Source organism: Scylla paramamosain, chromosome 4, assembly GCF_035594125.1.
Source record: "Scylla paramamosain isolate STU-SP2022 chromosome 4, ASM3559412v1, whole genome shotgun sequence".
NCBI classification, from domain to species: Eukaryota; Metazoa; Arthropoda; class Malacostraca; order Decapoda; family Portunidae; genus Scylla; species Scylla paramamosain.
In genome coordinates this window covers 19,124,527-19,132,026 of record NC_087154.1, presented here as the reverse complement: position 1 = coordinate 19,132,026, position 7,500 = coordinate 19,124,527, and the positions used below count along the sequence as shown (strand labels likewise).

The following is a 7,500-nucleotide window of genomic DNA, read 5'->3' as shown; positions in this document are numbered from 1 at the left end:
ATGTGGTAATATAGATAACTAATGATGGTGTGTGTGTGTGTGTGTGTGTGTGTGTGTGTGTGTGTGTGCTGGACAGAGAGAGAGAGAGAGAGAGAGAGAGAGAGAGAGAGAGAGAGAGAGAGAGAGAGAGAGAGAGAGAGAGAGAGAGAGAGAGAGAGAGAGAGAGAGAGAGAGAGAGAGAGAGAGAGAGAGAGGGGGGGTGGGGAAACAGAAAAGGAAAGAATCAAAGAACAAACAAACGAAACGTACAAACATGCCAACATTCACAAAAGCAGGCAAGTTACAGTCCGCACAGCAACGAGGAACACTAAACACTAGAGACGCTCACCAGAGACGCTCACCAAGCCACACGAGCAGCACAAGGCAGAGTTCACTGCACCACGCCGGGGATTGATTCATATTGGCCGGTCTCATCGAAGTGTTTTTTGTTTCTTTCTTCTGTTATTTTCTATCGTATCACTAGTCTATAAACAACTCCCTTTGTCCATACGTGTCAATAACACAGTGCGCCTTGCTCCGTCCCCTCCCAAGTAGTACCGCCACAAAAAGATTCTCCGAGCCAAATTACCGCAAGGGGAGAGGCAGTACTTGTAGAAAATGGCTGAAAGAAAAAAAAACTGCAGGAATTAATGTGAAAAAAAAAAATCATCGCTGGAAAATGTCAAATTTTTTACAACAAAAAATAATGCATGAAGTATAATGGTGTATCATGGCAAAGAATACTTCATGTTATGTTGGCTAATGTTACCTGTATTGGGTTAGATGCTGTTCTTTACTGTACCTTTTTTATTTTTTTTTCATTTTCCACTACACACAGATGAAGCAGCACATGGCGGTCAGACAATGGGCGATCCCACTTGATCAAAAATGCCACTTTTCTTTCATTCATATAATAGCAGTAAGCCATGTGGAAGAAGAATATGCTTCCACAAAGGCAGCTTTAAGTTGCAGTCATAAGGGATGTCCAAATAACGTGTTCAAAATTGGTCCGCGGCACTTGGCGCTACGGTGGTTGGACAAACAGGAAAGTGAAAATGGGAATATAACTTTTATGCCCTCGTATTTTTATGCGTCATACACACAAGTCTGCGGCTACAGGAAGTGTTTTAGATCTGGGAACACAGCTGGAAGTCAGAGCCTTGGGGCGTCTCCGCACGCACCCGAGCACTGGCCCGTGTTCTTAACCACTCCAGCACAACCCTCATCTGCCTTAAGCTTGTATGTATCAGCACCGTCAGCATTTCAGATCTGTCTCGCTGAGCCACCCCCCTTCCCCTCAGCCCCCACCATCCCCCGCCACCACACATGGGAGGGAGACGCATCGCCGGCGTGCCACCAGGTGAGGCGGTACCTGAGGGACCGCGTTAGGCATGTCTGCCGAGCACCGCTGTACCTGGATTACCTTAATTAGGCGATAAATTAACCGTGATGAGCGTGTAGCGTGAGGCGGGGTACAGCGGGCGGGGGCGGCGCAGGAATGGTCTTGTTCAACACCGCGACACTCGCGGACCACCATTACTCTGTGCCAGGAGGAGGAGGAGGAGGAGGAGGAGGAAGAGGAGGAGGCCTATCTGAAATAAAGATAGAGACTTCGATGTTTTGGAGTCTCTGCAAAGTGCTCCACATTCATTCTTCCTTTTCAAGACTTCTTTCCATGTGTGACTACTTATTTTGTCCTTTGTATTTATGTCCTTTCCTCTTTTATTCACGTCTTTTCTCGCTCTTTTCCTATTTACCTCCTATTCTCTATCATTCTCTCTTTCTACTTTTAGTCGTTTCCCTTTTATGTTGCCCCTTTTTCTTTTTGTTTTCATCTTCCTTCTCCCCTTTCTTCTCCCTGATTCCAGTACCACTTTCTCTTTCTACCCACCTCTTATACTTTATTCACTCGCGTCTTCTCTCTCATTCTCTTTTGTTGTATCAACTTTTTGTCTTCATAATCTTTCCCTTCTTCCTCTTCCCACCACTTCCCGTGCCCTCTGGTGGTGCATGGGGGAAATGTGAATTAGGTCTCTTGCAGTAACAGTAATAATAAAGGTCCATTAAGAAGAGGTGACACAGCTGCATCGGACCGCTAAATGCCCAAGCCTCCAGCACCTTGGCGACACCCACAGTTAGGGTGGTTATGGAGCGCGGTAGGCCTAAGCGAAAGTGAGAGTCGGGCGTCAGCTTGTGAGGACACGATGGCATGAAGGCCAAGGAAAGTAAGGACTACAGTGTACTTCCGCAGCCATGAAGGGTATTATGGTGCTTATATTTCTACAGACATAAAAGGTTCATGGTGTGTAGGTTCAGGGGACAGTCTGTATTCCAGGTTCCCTGGGAGACACGACACACTGGTCGACAGGAGGTGTGGTGTGTGGCAATGGTAAGATTACGGTGTGTAGCCGTGAGAGAGAGATAACAGTGTGTAGGCTGAGGAAGGAGTGTGGTGCTTTAGGCCTGAAGGAGGAGGATGGCGGGTAGGCCGAGTGGGAAATGAGTGCCGTGGCGGCCTGCGGCATCCATTCACTTCCTGCAGGTCGAAAAGCAGTAATTTGCGTATGATTTATCACTCGACAATTGATACCCTGAGTCTGCCTGCCCACCAGGCCAGCGGCGGGAGGCCTTCTGACACTGTGGCGGCGAGTGTGTGCTGGTGGTGATGGCGGTGGTAATAGGATGGCTGTGTGACTGTTGTGTTGTCCAGGGCGTGTGGATGTAATAGCTGTATGGTGTTGATGGTAGTGGACAGAATGGCAATGTGGTGGTGGTGGTGAAGAGAATGGCTGCATATTGTTGGCGGTAGTAATGTAAGAACGGTTGCTAGGTTATAACGGCAGTGATGATGGTGGTGGTGCTGGTGATAGATGTGGTGGTGCAGACACTTATATAGTAGTGGAAGTAGTGGTAGTGGTGGTTACGCAATGTTACGGTAATGGTGGTTACGTCAATGTTGGTAGTGGCTGTGGTGATGGTGGGCGCTCTGGTAAATGGTAGCACACAGCGACATGGGTGTGTAAGATTTAATATCTTAAGATGGTGTGAGCTGTGTGTCTCAGAAGGTTGCCTGCATGATTGGGTAACCTTCCCCAACACACGAAATGCTGACAAGGTGTATCGGGGTGTTGCTCCTGAATGATAAAGCGAGTTACTGCGTGGTGGTATGGATGGCTTTATTTATCTACTTGGCACGGTATCGGATGCCTCACCCACACAGCACAATGGTTATCTATGTAGAACGATAAAAGAGTGAAAGAGTTTGATTGAGGTTACAAAGATGGGCTGTTTAAGAACATTTTTCTTTAGTCACAATGGAAGATTGATTTACATAACACGGTTTGTTGATCAGTATTACTTCATCCCATTGTTATGTTTCTTTTATTTATTTGTTTATTTATTTAGTTACTTATTTATTTATCTATTTTCAAATAAATGAAAGTAAATGATAAAACAGTCGAGTGTCCATGAATAGTAACAACAGAAAATTAGTTGATATTCGGGATGTGAAAAAGAGTAAAAAATTAACGGATATATGTATGTTTGTATGAATGAATGGATGAATAGATGGATATAGGAGATCAGTGGATGAATGTATATTTTGGTGGCTGGCTGGATAGATGGATGGATATGTGGATGCATAACATGACCCGCAACATTTTTTAACCGTATGTATGCTCAGACAACATACAAGTGTTTTATGCACGGGCGTTGGCATGTCAATGGACGTGTGCCATATAAATATTCATCGGTAGGGTAGTGAGCGCGGCACGCCGGGCGACTGCACGGCAAGGACGGGAGTTGCTATATATTTTAGGATAGCACTATGGCGAGGTGTCTGTGTTGTCGACTATAAGGAAGGAACAGTTAAGAAAAGGGAGGAGAGTGAACGGGATTGAACATGAATGAATAATGGCAACGTTGCAAGTAGTAGTGAGAAAAATTAAAAGTGAAATAAGAGAGTATGTAGTAAATGCCTAAAGACGAGGAAGAAAAAAAAATGAATGAGTTATCTTGAGAAGATGAGGGGATATGCAAAAGAAAACAGGGAATGAAAAAAAAAAAACAGAAGAAAAACAAAAGTTAAATTATACGAAGAAAAGAAGAGGGAGAGACACAGGAAGGTAAAAAAATAAGCTGAGAGAGAGAGAGAGAGAGAGAGAGAGAGAGAGAGAGAGAGAGAGAGAGAGAGAGAGAGAGAGAGAGAGAGAGAGGAGGGGGGTTGCGTAGGGACGGGTAGGCCTACATACGTTGCGTCGCTGAACTCCAGGGAATTTTAGTTTAATGGTTGTTTTTATCGCAGTCATTATGGCGACATGCACAGCGGGCGGGAGGTCGCGGAGAGGAGCACAAAACTCGCCCTCCAGCTTCCCAACGTGCTTCGCTCCTCCCCAACCTTTATCTAATTTCTTTCCACTCACCATCATTTCGTCGGCCTTTTTTCCTTCCCTCCTTTCCTATGTCTCTCCCGTATGGCTTCCTCCCTCTTTCCGCCATTCTCGTTGCTCCTTCCGTCTGGCCTCTGTCCTTCCGATTTTCCCTCTCCTCTCACTACGCTTTTCCACACCACTAAGCTACCGGCTCCTTCTCTCTCCACAATATCGCATCTTGCTATAATTTGTGTAATGAACTGTATGAAGCATTACTAAATAGGAGGAGTCATTTTACAGCAGCACACCTCTCGGGAAGACAAGAAGCACCTTAAAACCTCGGATTCTGTCTGTCCAATGCAGGCTTTCATCGTATGTATAAATGGTTTTCGCGTCAGGTTACATGTTGGCACACTACTAAGACACCACCTTCCGTACCTTAACTTCCTCTTCTTCTCCCTTACTTTTTTCCTCCATCCCTCCTCCCCTTTCTATCTTTCTCCATATTCATCTTCTCCTTCCTCTAGCTTAAATATACTAGGCTTGTTAGAGAGACCAAAACATTATGGGGTGTGGATCTACAACACGGAAGATTGATTATTGCAATAGCAAGAGAAAATAGTATCATTCTATTATCCTTGCGTCGGTAGTAGTAGTAGTGCTAATACACCTGAAGCAGGATCGAAACAAAACTAGCATGAACAACATCGAAAACAGTTATGATGTGGAAATTATCACAAAGTTTTAAAGCAACCAAAAAGCATTAAATTATTTTTAGTATATTATATATAAGATTAAAGGGGAAAAACGGATGGAACCCAATAGACGTATAACGTGACCACTTCACGAGTAAGAAAATGTTTTGCAAGGTTCAGTTTTACTACTAATGTAAATGCAACACAATAAAAGCAGAGAGAGAGAGAGAGAGAGAGAGAGAGAGAGAGAGAGAGAGAGAGAGAGAGAGAGAGAGAGAGAGAGAGAGAGAGAGAGAGTCGCCACACCCCATAACCCCCATAAACAACACAGACACCTCAGGGCGCCGCTCACTGCCCAGATCCACCAGGTGATGGGTGTCCAAATTACAGGTGAGGTGCGAGGCGATCAGGTGAAGGTAATGGGCCCTTGTGGAGATGACGTGCACCGGGTGGCGGGATGGGGAGGGAAGATGGGTGGCGCTAAACGGCGCGCGCATACACACACACACATACACACACACTCACACACACACACACACACACACACACACACACACACACACACATACATACACACACACCGAATCAAGTGTTTCATTTCAAGAGGAAAAGTTCACGAGATTTGTGAGCCTTAAGAGAGAGAGAGAGAGAGAGAGAGAGAGAGAGAGAGAGAGAGAGAGAGATTATTACAATTGGCCAAATGAAGAAGCAAGCAAGCAAATAAACAAATCAATATTACATACATACATGCATGCATGCATGCGTACATACATCCATACGTAGTAGTATTGGGAAAACTAACCTGGTATAAGTACATAAAAAAAAAAAAATGAAAACTGGTGAACTATTTTCACAGCATAGAAGTGTTTCTAGACTGCAGATTAACAGCCACAAACACACACTCACACACACACACACACACACACATAGTAGAAGAGGACTGAAGGTGAGGCAGCAGCAAGTGACACAACCCTTCTTAACCTGGGCCGGACATACCAACATTAGACCTGACGCGGTCGCAGCACAGGATGAGGATGAGGAGGGGGAGGAGGAGGAGGAGGAGGAGGAGGAGGAGGAGAAGGAGGAGGAGGAAGAGGAGGAAAATTGTGGGGGGGTGGTGAGCAGAGGTGATCCATCGCGTGGTTTACAAGGTGATGCGGCAACCCTCAGTCCCTCTGCCCCTCTTCATGGCTACCAATTGTGATCGATGAGCAAAATTGCACGGGGCGCGAACACACCAACGCGAGGCAGACTAGTGATTAGCGGGGTGTGGCTGATTGGTCTCGATTGTTTCAAATGGTTCTGCAGTGGTTGGAGGCACCAGCGGGCACGTGGCGGGAATGAAGGATGGCCGAAAGTGCACAGAAGAGAAATGGTTAGGCTGGTTCGGTTTGGTTTGGTAGTGGGAAAGTGTGTGGGGAAGAGAGGGTGGAGGAAAAGAGGAACACAAAAGAGGTTATGGTGCTGATAGTGTTGTTGTTGTTGTTAGTGGTGGTGGTGGTGGTGGTAGTAGGCGGTAAGGGAATAGGGTTGAGCGGAAAAAATGAATTGAAAGTTATAAATTGAACAATTGGCCAAATCAATAAACACACACACACACGTGAGCCCGCGCGCCTGGGTGAGCACCCGTTAGCATGCACACCACAGGCTCCATCCTCTTCGCTCTACCCTTTCGCAATATAATGAATTTTAATGGCCGGGAATTGCTACCTCCTGAACACTAATTTTTGTATTAAGTAGCGCAGACACACGCCATAGGCCTACTGTGTCTACGACCATGACGCCAAGTGTTCCTCTGTTCACTGCTCGCTTGCGTTAAGTAACATGATGAAACACAGCATTGTACCAAGGACTACGTACTACTGGTATACAGACTGGCACAGCAGCAACAACACAGAGAGCAGCACCACCGGCTCTACTATCACCATTACGAGCACTATCACCATAACTAACAGGAAGAACAGCATTAACAAAACCGAAGTAGAAACAAATAACTGTGGTAACAGATACAACTTTGCTAACAAAATCATTTCCACCAACAGAACCAACTGCACTAACAGAAAAAAATGTTCCCCAACTAAGGAAACCGAATGCACCAACAAAACAAAATGCACTAAACGAACTAACACCAAAATTAACTTCAGTAATAAAACTAACACCAGTAACACAACCAAACACACCAACATAATCAACAGCAGTAAGAAAACTATAAGATCTATTACAGCTCTTGATTCAGTTAATGCTAAAAGCATCAAGAGTATCAACATCAACGGAGCAAGCAACACTGATAAACAACATCAACTAAAAGCACTATTCGTAATAAGACCAACAGCACTGACAGCAACAGTACTAAGATTATTTTTCCCTCTGTCCTACCTCACACGCAAAATAGTTTTAATGAAAATGCTCATGGCATCCTCTTAATCAAGAAAGTCTCATGCTTAACATGGGTCAAA

General features: G+C 45.1%; 1 protein-coding gene across 1 annotated transcript in view; it reads right to left on the bottom strand.

Moving 5' to 3' along the window:
• LOC135100139 (uncharacterized) overlaps positions 1-7,500 on the bottom strand; it is a 59,212-nt gene that overhangs the window by 368 nt on the left and 51,344 nt on the right. The gene's annotated exons all lie outside the window — the stretch shown is intronic.